This window comes from Somniosus microcephalus, chromosome 3 (assembly GCF_052327205.1).
Source record: "Somniosus microcephalus isolate GS21.2 chromosome 3, FLI_Smic_1.0, whole genome shotgun sequence".
Classification (NCBI taxonomy): Eukaryota; Metazoa; Chordata; class Chondrichthyes; order Squaliformes; family Somniosidae; genus Somniosus; species Somniosus microcephalus.
This window is the reverse complement of record NC_140989.1, coordinates 262,374,725-262,387,864: the sequence shown is the minus strand read 5'-3', so window position 1 is coordinate 262,387,864 and position 13,140 is coordinate 262,374,725. Positions and strand designations below refer to the sequence as shown.

The following is a 13,140-nucleotide window of genomic DNA, read 5'->3' as shown; positions in this document are numbered from 1 at the left end:
TTTTGTATTCCATTTATTAGTGACTATCTTATATTTATGGCCCCTAGTTTTGGACTCCCCACAAGTGAAAATATCTTCTCTATTTCTAATCTATTGAACCCCTTCATAATTTTAAAGATCTTTATCAGGTCACCTCTCAGTCTTCTCTTTTCTACAGAAAAGACCCCCAACCTGTTCAGTCTTTCTTGATAGTTGTATCCTCTCAGTTCTGGCATCATCCTTATAAATGTGTTTTGCACTTTCTTCAGTGCTTTTTATATCCTTTTTGTGAAATGGAGACCAGAACTGTGCACAGTACTTTAAGTGTGGTTTAACCAAGGTTCTATATAAGTTTAACATAAATTCTCTGCTTTTGAATTCTATTCCTCTAGAAATGAACCCCAATGCTTTATTTGAACTTTTTATGGCTTTGCTAACCTGCGTTGCTACTTTTAATGATTGTGAATCTGTACCCCTAGGTCCCATTGTGCCTCTACTCCATTTTGACTCTTGGGCCGGAATTTTCCTGGCGCCATGCTTGTGGGTTTACCAGCGCGCACAGACCCGAACGGCAGAGGCAGGCGACCAAATTAAGCTCAGTAAATCCTTGTGGTGAGACCCTTAACAGGGATTTTAACCAGACCTTTTGAATTTCACTGGATGACCACAGGAATCACACAGCTCGGGAACCACATCTGTCAACCTGAGATGGAAGCTCAGTGGCCATTGTGCGAGGTCATTACTGCAGAGCATGGAAAGCGCTATAAATATTCCCACATGATACCAGCTTACTTGTCTAAGGGAAAGGCTCTTGCTGACTCAATTTTGAGCACAGATTTAGGTGTCTAGAGTTTGCAAGTCTTTTCTGCAACCTCGGAAGTCACTCTCACCAAATTTCTAGGAACTATCACAACATTGCTCCTCTGATCGCGACTTGACCTTCCATCTATTACATGAGCACGGGTGCTGCTTATAGTGTATCACCTTGGTCATCAGATTCGGACCAGGATGAGCCCCAACACCAGCAGGTACACCAACAGCAACAACACCAACAACTTTCTCCTCAACAACCTGATGCTCCACAGTACAGAGGGCACCAGCGCAGGGCTGCACCTCACCGGAGGCGATACCTCCAACACAGGGTATATAGGTAGAGGATGAGCTTCCTCAACATGAGCAGTACTGCCAAAGGAGATTTAGGCTATCATGCCAGGTCGTCGCAGACATTTGCAGCTTGCTGCAGCAAGACCAGAAGCCCAAAGGACCTGGTGGACACGCCTTACCAGTGGTTGTCAAAGTAACCAGTGCCCTCAACGTCTTCGCCTCAGGCTCCTACCGTTTTTTTTAAATTATTCGTTCCTGGGAGGTGGGCATCGCTGGCAAGGCCAGCATTTATTGCCCATCCCTAATTGCCCTCGAGAAGGTGGCGGTGAGCTGCCTTCTTGAACCACTGCACTCCGTGTGGTGAAGGTCCTCCCACAGTGCTGGTAGGGAGTTCCATGATTTTGACCCAGCGACGATGAAGGATCAGCGATATATTTCCAAGTCAGGATGGTGTGTGACTTGGAGGGAAACTTGGAGAGGATGGTGTTCCCATGCGCCTGCTGCCCTTGTCCTTCTAGGTGGTAGAGGTCATGGGTTTGGGAGGTGCTGTCGAAGAAGCCTGGCGAGTTGCTGCAGTGCATCTTGTAGATGGTACGCACTGCAGCCAGGGTGCGCCGATGGCGGAGGGAGTGAATGTTTAAGGTGATGGATGGAGTACCAATCAAGCGGGCTGCTTTGTCCTGGATGATGTCGAGCTTCTTGAGTGTTGTTGGAGCTGCACTCATCCAGGCAAGTGGAGAGTATTCCATCACACTCCTGACTTGTGCCTTGTAGATGGTGGAAAGGCTTTGGGGAGTCACTCGCTGCAGAATACCCAGCCGCTGACTTGCTCATTGCCACAGTATTTATGTGGCTGGTCCAATTAAGTTTCTGGTCAATGGTGACCCCAGGATGTTGATGTTGGGGGATTCAGCAATGGTACTGCCATTGAATGTCAAGGGGCGGTGGTTAGACGCTCTCTTATTGGATATCGTCATTGCCTGGCATTTGTGTGGTGCAAATGTTAGTTACCACTTATCAACCCAAGCCTGAATGTCATCCAAGACTTGCTGCATGCGGCATAAACAAAACTTACCTGAAATTGCTCTGTCCTACAATAAAATAATTTTTATTCCATAAACAAAATCTTCATTATCTGAGGAGTTGTGAACGGAACTGAACACTGTGCAATCATCAGCGAACATCCCTACTTTTGACCTTATGATGGAGGGAAGGTCATTGATGAAGCAGCTGAAGATGGTTGGGCCGAGGACACTGCCCTGAGGAACTCCTACAGCAACGTCCTGGGGCAGAGATGATTGGCCTCCAACAACCACAACCATCTTCCTTTGTGCTAGGTGTGACTCCAGCCAATCGAGTGTATTCCCCTGATTCCCATTGACTTCAATTTTACTAGAGCTCCTTGATGCCACACTCGGTCAAATACTGCCTTGATGTCAAGGGCAGTCACTCAAATGTACTTATTTTTAAAAAGCCTGACCTCAGGGGGACTAGGTGTTTCATTGAAGGCCTCAAACTAAACCAGAAATAAGCTTTAACTTAACGCCCTGATGTGGTATTCCACTGTTGTGCACTCCAGTCCATTTATTATCCTACATATCCCTAATGGCTTAACAACTATTCTCTCCAAATTTCATATGAAAGGCAACAAAGTTTTGGTTTTGAGAGTCTTACACATGGATTTTTGAAAGGCCTTCAATAAGGTACCGCATAATAGACTCGTGACTAAGGTCAAACCATGTGGAGTTCTGGGACAAGTAGTATAAAGTATGTGTCTATACTTAATCCAATAATGAAGAGACAGCTTGGAAGATTCAACGTAGGTCTTTACTTAATACCAACAGGCGGGAACTGAGGGGTGATCAGTACCCACAGTACTATTTATACCCCTATGGCCAGGAGTGGTACTATGGTATCACTACGCCCTACAAAGTAGTGCCGCCCTGGCCATAGGTTTAAAGTAACATACATATTACATACACAACATTCCTCCCCTTTTAATTAAAACGTACCCGTGCAATTAAGTCAACAGATGCACCATAACTAGGGCTAATAACATTTGGTAACACAATATACATAACATATTTACATCAGAGTTGTCTACCTATATATATATATATAAAAAGAAGCATGTTATAGATTCAGTCTCTGAGGAGGCCTCCTGTCTCAACTAGGATAACGTCTTTCTCTAGTCGGTCTCGGTGTAGGCAGCTGTACTTCCGTCACCACTTCATCGCTGGAGTCGTCGGTGTCTGATGGCACATCCTGTGCCGTGGAGATCACTGGAGTGCTGAACTCCTCGCAATCCTGAGGCCTCTGTAACGATGAGCTGGGCCGTGATTCCGCTGTAGCAATGTGCTGAGACATTTGAGGTAGTGAATCAGTTGGGTTTCTGGACTCCACAAGTTGATCAGCATGTCATCTGATTATGCCGTCCCCTGTATCCACTGTGTACATCAAAGGTCCCTGGCGGGCCTTTATCGTACCAGACCGCCACTTTTCATTTCTATAATCACGGGCCAACACTTGCTGCCCCACCTCGAAGCTCCGTGTCTGTCTGTCAGGAGCCCTACGAAATACTCGGTTTTCCACATCTCTCCGGATGTTTGGTCTGAGCAATTCAAGGCGAGACCTTAACCTTCTATTAAAGAACATGACGGCGGGGGCCTGGTTGGTCACCGTATGTGCAGCATTACGGTACGCGAATAGGAAATTGTCCACCTTGTGTTGTAGTGGCAACCTTTCCTCCCCCATCGCCTTGATGGCCTTTTTAAAAGTCTGTACAAAGCGCTCTGCCAGCCCATTTGTAGACGGATGATATGGTGCGGACGTATAATGTCGCACTCCATTCCTTTTTAGGAATGCTTGAAATTCTTCTGCCACAAATTGTGGCCCATTGTCCGAACAGACTTGCTCGGGCACCCCGTTTCGGGCAAAAATGGTCCTTAAGACTGCGACCGTCTTTTCGGCTGTCGTTGATGACATCTTTATGACCTCTGGCCATTTTGAGTGGGCGTCCACTACAATAAGGAACATCGCATCCAGGAAGGGCCCAGCGAAGTCCACGTGGATCCTTTGCCACGGCGTTGAGGGCCACTCCCATGCATGTAGTGGGGCTTGGGGTGGTACGTTCTGTACCATCTGGCACCCTTGGCACGCTTTTGCTACTTCCTCGATGTCCCTGTCAATGCCGGGCCACCAGACGTAGGCTCTGGCGAGGCTTTTCATTTTGACACCCCCCAGATGACCTTCGTGTAAGTCCCGCAACACTTTATGTTGTAATTTTTGAGGGACCGCCACCCTGGCTCCGCACATCAATGCGCCCCGGCAGACAGACAACTGGTCCTTCCTTGCCGAAAACGCCGGCAATGATGCGTCACCCTGCGCCGGCCAGCCTTTCACGGTCAATTCGTAAACCCTTGCCAGTGTCGGGTCGTTCTGTGTTTCCCGCTCGATACATTGGCTGGTGATGGGCAAGTGTTCCATAACAGCCGTATGATATATTTCCACGGGGTCCTGCACTATCTCTTCGATCTCGGCAGGCAATGGTAGCCGCGACAGGCCATCCGCATTGCCATGCTGTTTGGTACCCTTATATTCGATAAGGTACTGGTGTGCACCTAAGAACAGTGACCATCTCTGTAGCCTTTGGGCCGTCATCAGGGGCACCCCTTTTGTTGGATTAAATATCGACACCAACGGTTGATGATCTGTCAGTAGTGTGAAACGTTGCCCATGTAGGTAGTGGTGGAATTTTTTTACACCCCACACCAGACTGAGGGCCTCCCTGTCGATTTGCGCATAGTTTCTTTCGGCTGTAGTTAACGACTTTGAGGCAAATGCTATTGGCCTCTCCGTCCCATTGGAAAATTTGTGTGACAACACTGCCCCTATACCATACGGGGAGGCGTCACATGCCAACCTCATTGGCATTTTTGGGTCAAAGTGTGCGAGCACTTCCTTTGATGTAATGAGTTGTTTACCCTTTTTAAAAGCAGCCTCACACGCTTCGTCCCAATTCCAGGAGACTCCCCTTTGCAGCAATGAATTTAGTGGATGTAAAATGGACGATAAGTTCGGGAGGAACTTATGGTAATAGTTTATAAGGCCTAAGAATGATCGTAACTGAGATACATTCTCAGGGGGCGGGGCCTTCACTACTGCCTCGATCTTTTCCGGGGACTTATGCAGGCCTTCCTTGTCTATAATGTGACCACAGTATGAGATACGTTCCTGGAAAAACTCACATTTCTGCTTGTTCGCCCTGAGTCCGTATTGTTGTAACCGCAGAAGTACTCGCTCCAGGTTAGCGAGGTGGTCGTTATCCGTTTGTCCTGTCACCAGGATGTCATCCAGGTAGCATTGCGTTCCTGGAATGCCCTGTAAGACCTGTTCCATGGTCCTCTGCCATATTGCCGGGGCGGACGCCACACCAAATACCAGACGATTGTACTGGTATAATCCCTTGTGTGTGTTAATCGTTAGGAGCTTTTTCGAGTCCTGTTCCACCTCCATCTGTAAATAAGCTTGACAAAGGTCAATCTTCGTAAAGTGTCTACCCCTAGCTAATGATGCAAATATGTCCTCTATCTGCGGCAGCGGATACTGTACCGTGTGCAGGACTGGGTTAATAGTTATCTTAAAATCCCCGCAAATGCGAACCTTCTTTGGTTCCCCCGGTGTGTTATTTGCAGATTTCTTTATAACTGGGACAATGGGCGTGGCCCACTCACTCCACTCAATCTTTGTAAGGACACCTGCACTCTCTAAGGTATCCAGTTCTGCTTCCACAGCTGGCCGAATGGCGTAAGGCACCGGTCTGGCCTTACAAAACTTGGGGTTTGCGTCTTGAGCAATAGTTATTTTTGCTTTAATGTCCTTTAAGGTCCCCAGCCCTTGTTGGAACACCTCTGGTGTTTTTGCCAATATTTTCGACAGCCTGCTTGAAATGGTTGTATCATCCTTGGTGGTCTCTACTTTTAACTCGTGTATCGACTTCCAGTCGAAATGGATTTTTCTTATCCATTCCCTACCCAAAAGTGGTGGTCCACCGTTTGGTAGGACGTATAAATAAAGTCCTGGCACTTTTCTGCCATTGTATTTAACTGTTACTTGCATTTTTCCCTTCGGGTAAACGTTTTGTCCCGTATATGTTTTTAATTTAATTTCCGTATCCTTTAAGGGAATGCGTTTGAACAGCCTGTTATAATCTTGTTCATTAATTACTGATAGGGCTGAACCCGTGTCCAGCTCCATATTAACTTCGACGCCTGCTACCTTCATTTTAACCCACATTGTGCTGTGGTCCTCCGTTTTGTCGACACCATATAACTTGAGACATCCCAGACCTTTAGGCTCTGCTTTTGTGCCTTCCTGTGACTTGTCTGAGCTACGGTCAGACATCTTATGTATTTTTGTCTTTGCCTTGGTACTGCTCGGACTGCCCCCACTATTGGGTTTCGTACCCGACCGACAAACTTTCGCTATATGCCCCTTTTTCCCACACTGCCGGCATATTTTATCACGAAACCAACAATTACTTTGGTCGTGGGTGGTTTTGCCACAACGGTAGCATTTACCTTTGTGAAATGTCACCTCATGGGTGTCATAGCAGGTTGTGTTTTGTCGCATTTGAGCAACACCCTGTGCTGCTGCTTCATGGGTCGATGCTATTTCAATCGCCTGATCTAGGCTGAGCTGTTTCACAGAATCACAGAATCCCCACAGTGCAGATAGAGGCCATTTCGGCCCATCGAGCCTGCACCGACACATATCCCACCCTATCCCCATAACCCCACGTATTTAGTCCCCTAACACTAAGGGTCAATTTATCATAGCCAAATCAACCTAACCCACACATCTTTGGATGTGGGAGGAAACTGGAGCACCCGGAGGAAACCCACGCAGACACAGGGAGAATGTGCAAACTCCACACAGTTTCTTGGCTAGCAACCGTTTTCGTGTACTCTCATTTAACATGCCACAGACAAATCTGTCTCTGATCGCGTCCACCAAAAAAGCTCCAAACTGGCAATGTTTGGACAACCTTCTGAGCTCAGCCAAATAGGCTGCCTGCGACTCATCATTCCTTTGGTCGCATCTGTAGAAGCGGTACCTTTCCGCTATAAATGGTGGCTTAGGGTTTAAATGTTCCCTTAACGTATCAACAATTTGGGCATATGTTTTGTCTGCTGGCTTTTCTGGAGTAAGAAGATTCCTCAGCAGACCGTATGTTTTTGCCCCCATAAAATTTAATAAGGTTGCTGCCTTTTCGTCATCTTTCACCTTGTTTATTATGCAATAAAGTTCATGCCTTTCAACATAGGCATCCCACTCTTCTGTGTCCTCAACAAATGCTGACAACCAACCTTCTTTAGACATTTTAAACTGCTGAAGAGCTTTTCCCGCCTTTGTCCACTAGATGGCGTTTTTTAAAATTTTTATTTTAAACTGCTGAAGAGAAAAAACTTTTCCCCTTTGTCCACTAGATGGCGTTTTTCCCACCTTTTCTCCTGCTGCTGCTAACGACCTTTCTCCAGCGTCGTTATTTTTTTGGCCCTTGCAGCTCCCGTTATTGCCACCGCCGCTATTAACAACGACCTTCCCCTCTCGTGGCTTGCTAGTCCTCGTGGCTCCGTTTGTTCCCCAGATCGCCTGCCCGTTCTGGCCCTTGCAGCTCCCGTTCCCCGGGAAGGATTTCAGTTTACCTGGCCCTGGGTGGACTTTTGCCCTGTGGCTGGAGCGCCCGTTCAGCCTCTTCTCTCAGCTGCTGCAGCTTCTGTTGGAACCCTCTCTCTCTCTCTCTCTGTTGCTGCTGCTCCTCCCGAACCTGGAGTGCTGGGCGGTTTCCTTTGGTCGACGCTGGACTCTGCAGGCTGGCTGGTAAGAAGCCTCTCTCCTTCTCTCTTCGTACTGCTACCGTTCCTTTGTTGCACCGTGTACTGGTGAGTTCAAACCTTACTCGTCGCCAGTATAAAGTATGTGTCTATACTTAATCCAATAATGAAGAGACAGCTTGGAAGATTCAACGTAGGTCTTTACTTAATACCAACAGGCGGGAACTGAGGGGAGATCAGTACCCACAGTACTATTTATACCCCTATGGCCAGGAGTGGTACTATGGTATCACTACGCCCTACAAAGTAGTGCCGCCCTGGCCATAGGTTTAAAGTAACATACATATTACAGACACAAGTAGCAGAATGGATAGCAAACTGGCTACAGAACAGAAAACAGGGATTAGAGATTAAAGGTAGTTAGTCAGACAGGCAGAAGGTGGGAAGTGGTGTTCCACAGGGTTCGGTGCTGGGACCACTGTTGTTCACCATTTATATAAATAATTTGGACTCGGGAATCGGAACTACAATATTAAAATTTGCAGACGACACCAAATTGGGGGGTGTAGTTAATACAAAGGAAGAATGCGACAAAATACATTAACAAACTTGCAGAGTGGGCATGTAAATGACCAATTAATTTCAATACAGGTAAGTGTGAGGTGGTGCATTTTGGTAAGAGGAATAAGGAGGCCAAATGCTCCTTGGAAAACAAGGCCAGAATTTTCCTTACCGAGTGGGGTTGGGTGCGTGCGGGCCACGTGACGGGTCGGTACCACATTGTATTGATGAGCCTGCTCAACAGAGCAACTTTCAGTTAATGGCCCCTATTAAGGCAGACATGCGCATTTCCCGGCCCTATTAAATGGTGCGGGTCTGATTATAAGATTTGATCATGGGTCACAGATTACCTAAAAGGGTTGTGGAGTCACAAGCGGTTTATTGAGGAGCGACAGTTCAAACACAACACATAATCAGGATAGACACAGTAAACATACGACCCGTAACAGGTCAGAACAGTTTACCGGGCCCAGATCGGACAGATGAGGCAGGACGACTTGATCTTTGCAGCCTGCGGTTGTCTCAAGCTGGCTGAGGTGTTCTCTTCCGCCCATTTATATACCCTATATTCAAGAGGCTCGACACCATCCAGGGCAAAGCAGCCCACTTGATTGGCACCCCATCCACCACCTTAAACAGTTCCTCCACCACATGCGCACCTGGCTGGTGTTTACCATCGACAAGATATTACAAGATGCATTGTAGCAACTCGCCAAGGCTTCTTTGATAGTACCTCCCAAACTCGTGACTTCTACCACCTAGAAGTACAAGGGCAGCAGGCACATGGGAACACCACCACCTCCAAGTTCTCCTACAAGTCACACACCATCCTGACTTGGAAATATATCACCGTCCCTTCATCGTCGGTGGGTCAAAATCCTGGAACCCCCTACTTAACAGCATTGCGGGAGTACCTTCACCACACGGACTGCAGCAGTTCAAGGCAGCGGCTCACCGCCACCTTCTCAAGGACAATTAGGAATGGGCAATAGGGATGCCAGCGACGTCCACATCCTGTGAATGAATAATTTAAAAAAATTCCACAGTAATACAACTCATATTAAATGAGTACATTATATAAGAAATTCCATAAAGTAATATGTATTGTAATATTCATACAATATTACAGTTGTACAGTAAAGTTCTTCACCTAACACGCTGTGTTCACAAACTGAACAAATTGATAGTTGCCAAATCTGGGAGGCACCAGAAGATGTTCCATCTTGACTGCAGCCATCAGCTTTCTGAGCTCAGGATGAAGACTCTCAACTAAACTACTAACTGCACCTGTATTTAAGGCCTGAAAAGTACAGCCTATGTGATTCTTATTACATCTATTAATTAAATCATTATGCTGAAGGAATGTTACAGAACAAACCTCAAATGATAAAATTAATGGACTAACAAAAGCTCTCTATCTAACTACAAGGAGTATTATTTCCTTATCATCTAATTGCATTTCTTCGACAGATGAGTCCTTGTTGGATTGTTTTTGTAACTAACAGTTTCTGTGTCTACTTGCATCCCACGATTGGGTGTTATGCTTCAGGAATTAACTGGAACTATAAACTTCTTAACTTAATAGTTAAGACATATGGCTTGGCCCATTAATTAGACAGCATAATGATGTTTATGAACCTCCACAACATTCCTTCCTGTGCAGAGAATATCAGCTTGTTGCTTCATCAATCGGTGATGACACCTAGCCATCAACAAGATGTCACACTGCTCCTGAATCCCGGTGAAGCTGGAAAGAAGCATAGGATGGGAGTGGCTATGCTGTCTCACCACCACTGGATAGGCCCAAAGCCTTTATATGTTTGTCAGGGAATTGCTTATATCAAAAGCGTAATTAAATTGTTAGGGGGAAAAATTCAGTTGTTTGCGCCTCCCGTTAGCGCCTTAAGAGGGCGCCAATTGGGGCACAAGGCAACTAGAGGCCGGGCGCGGCAATGTCTGCTCTGCTCGCGAAATTAACTAGACATTTTGCGGCGGTGCTAAACACTACCGCCACGATCTCCTGCGCCGGCAGATCGTGACTCAGTCGAGTGCGCAACACCGTTAGCGCCCCGGACTGGATATTGAGTGGCACCCCCTGCCTTACCGCCTGCCGCTAGCAACAACAGGTTGAGGGGAGCATTTTGCTGTCAGAAAGGGACTGGGGGACCGCTTCCTGCTTTTTTTTGTCGGTGACATTTTTGCACCACATATTCTGAGAGAGAGAGACTTCTGGAGAGATTCAACGCTGTGTGAAGGAGTTTTGAGTACTGAGCGGCACTTTGCAGGTTCATTTTGATTTGCCCTTCCTTGCTTCGCCAGCGCTCTGAGGTAACGCCTCGCTCCTCAGCCTTTGCGCCTTAAGACAGGTGTGAAGTGCCTGATTTAGCGCTCCAATTACCTCCAGGGGCAATAAAAGCCAAGTTTGCTGTTGGAGACGATAATTAGTACCAGGCGCTAAACTTTGCGCACGGCCGATAATGGCGCCCCAAACGGGGCGATACTGAATTTTTCCCCCTTAGTGTTATATGGTCAGGTAAAATGAAAGAGTCTCTGGTCAACATAGTATTTTAATTCAGAATCTAATAGCCTCCATTTTAAACATATATATTATCTACTAGCTGGAGTGCCCGGCGGTGCCGAGGCTTTTTCGACGGCATGTTGTTCTTGGAAGAGAGAGAGAGTGCGACTGGGGAGGGGGAAGAGAGAGAGCAATTGGGGGGGAAAGAGAGCGACTGGGGGGGAAAGAGAGAGAGCGACTGGGGGGGAAAGAGAGAGAGCGACTGGGGGGGAAAGAGAGAGAGCGACTGGGGGGGAAAGAGAGAGAGCGACTGGGGGGGAAAGAGAGAGAGCGACTGGGGGGGAAAGAGAGAGAGCGACTGGGGGGGAAAGAGAGAGAGCGACTGGGGGGGAAAGAGAGAGAGCGACTGGGGGGGGGAAAGAGAGAGAGCGACTGGGGGGGGAAAGAGAGAGAGCGACTGGGGGGGAAAGAGAGAGAGCGACTGGGGGGGAAAGAGAGAGAGCGACTGGGGGGGAAAGAGAGAGAGCGACTGGGGGGGAAAGAGAGAGAGCGACTGGGGGGGAAAGAGAGAGAGCGACTGGGGGGGAAAGAGAGAGAGCGACGGGGGGAAAGAGAGAGAGCGACTGGGGGGAAAGAGAGAGAGCGACTGGGGGGGAAAGAGAGAGAGCGACTGGGGGGGAAAGAGAGAGAGCGACTGGGGGGGAAAGAGAGAGAGCGACTGGGGGGGAAAGAGAGAGAGCGACTGGGGGGGAAAGAGAGAGAGCGACTGGGGGGGAAAGAGAGAGAGCGACTGGGGGGGAAAGAGAGCGACGGGGGGGAAGAGAGAGAGCGACGGGGGGGAAGAGAGAGAGCGACGGGGGGGAAGAGAGAGAGCGACGGGGGGGAAGAGGAGAGAGCGACGGGGGGGAAGAGAGAGAGCGACGGGGGGAAGAGAGAGAGCGACGGGGGGAAGAGAGAGAGCGACGGGGGGAAGAGAGAGAGCGACGGGGGGGAAGAGAGAGAGCGACGGGGGGGAAGAGAGAGAGCGACGGGGGGAAGAGAGAGAGCGACGGGGGGGAAGAGAGAGAGCGACGGGGGGGAAGAGAGAGAGCGACGGGGGGGAAGAGAGAGAGCGACGGGGGGGAAGAGAGAGAGCGACGGGGGGGAAGAGAGAGAGCGACGGGGGGGAAGAGAGAGAGCGACGGGGGGGAAGAGAGAGAGCGACGGGGGGGGAAGAGAGAGAGCGACGGGGGGGAAGAGAGAGAGCGACGGGGGGGAAGAGAGAGAGCGACGGGGGGGGAAGAGAGAGAGCGACGGGGGGGAAGAGAGAGAGCGACGGGGGGGAAGAGAGAGAGCGACGGGGGGGGAAGAGAGAGAGCGACTGGGGGGGAAGAGAGAGAGCGACGGGGGGGAAGAGAGAGAGCGACGGGGGGGAAGAGAGAGAGCGACGGGGGGGGGAAGAGAGAGAGCGACGGGGGGGGAAGAGAGAGAGCGACGGGGGGGAAGAGAGAGAGCGACGGGGGGGGGAAGAGAGAGAGCGACGGGGGGGAAGAGAGAGAGCGACGGGGGGAAGAGAGAGAGCGACGGGGGGGAAGAGAGAGAGCGACGGGGGGGAAGAGAGAGAGCGACGGGGGGGAAGAGAGAGAGCGACGGGGGGGAAGAGAGAGAGCGACGGGGGGGAAGAGAGAGAGCGACGGGGGGGAAGAGAGAGAGCGACGGGGGGGAAGAGAGAGAGCGACGGGGGGGAAGAGAGAGAGCGACGGGGGGGAAGAGAGAGAGCGACGGGGGGGAAGAGAGAGAGCGACGGGGGGGAAGAGAGAGAGCGACGGGGGGGGAAGAGAGAGAGCGACGGGGGGAAGAGAGAGAGCGACGGGGGGAAGAGAGAGAGCGACGGGGGGGAAGAGAGAGAGCGACGGGGGGGAAGAGAGAGAGCGACGGGGGGGAAGAGAGAGAGCGACGGGGGGGAAGAGAGAGAGCGACGGGGGGGAAGAGAGAGAGCGACGGGGGGGAAGAGAGAGAGCGACGGGGGGGAAGAGAGAGAGCGACGGGGGGAAGAGAGAGAGCGACGGGGGGAAGAGAGAGAGCGACGGGGGGGAAGAGAGAGAGCGACGGGGGGGAAGAGAGAGAGCGACGGGGGGGGAAGAGAAGAGAGCGACGGGGGGG

The 13,140-nt window shown here is 49.7% G+C and overlaps 1 protein-coding gene across 4 annotated transcripts in view; it reads right to left on the bottom strand.

The window, feature by feature from the left end:
- Nucleotides 1-13,140, bottom strand: part of nek7 (NIMA-related kinase 7) — a 397,752-nt gene that overhangs the window by 204,807 nt on the left and 179,805 nt on the right. The window lies entirely within an intron of this gene.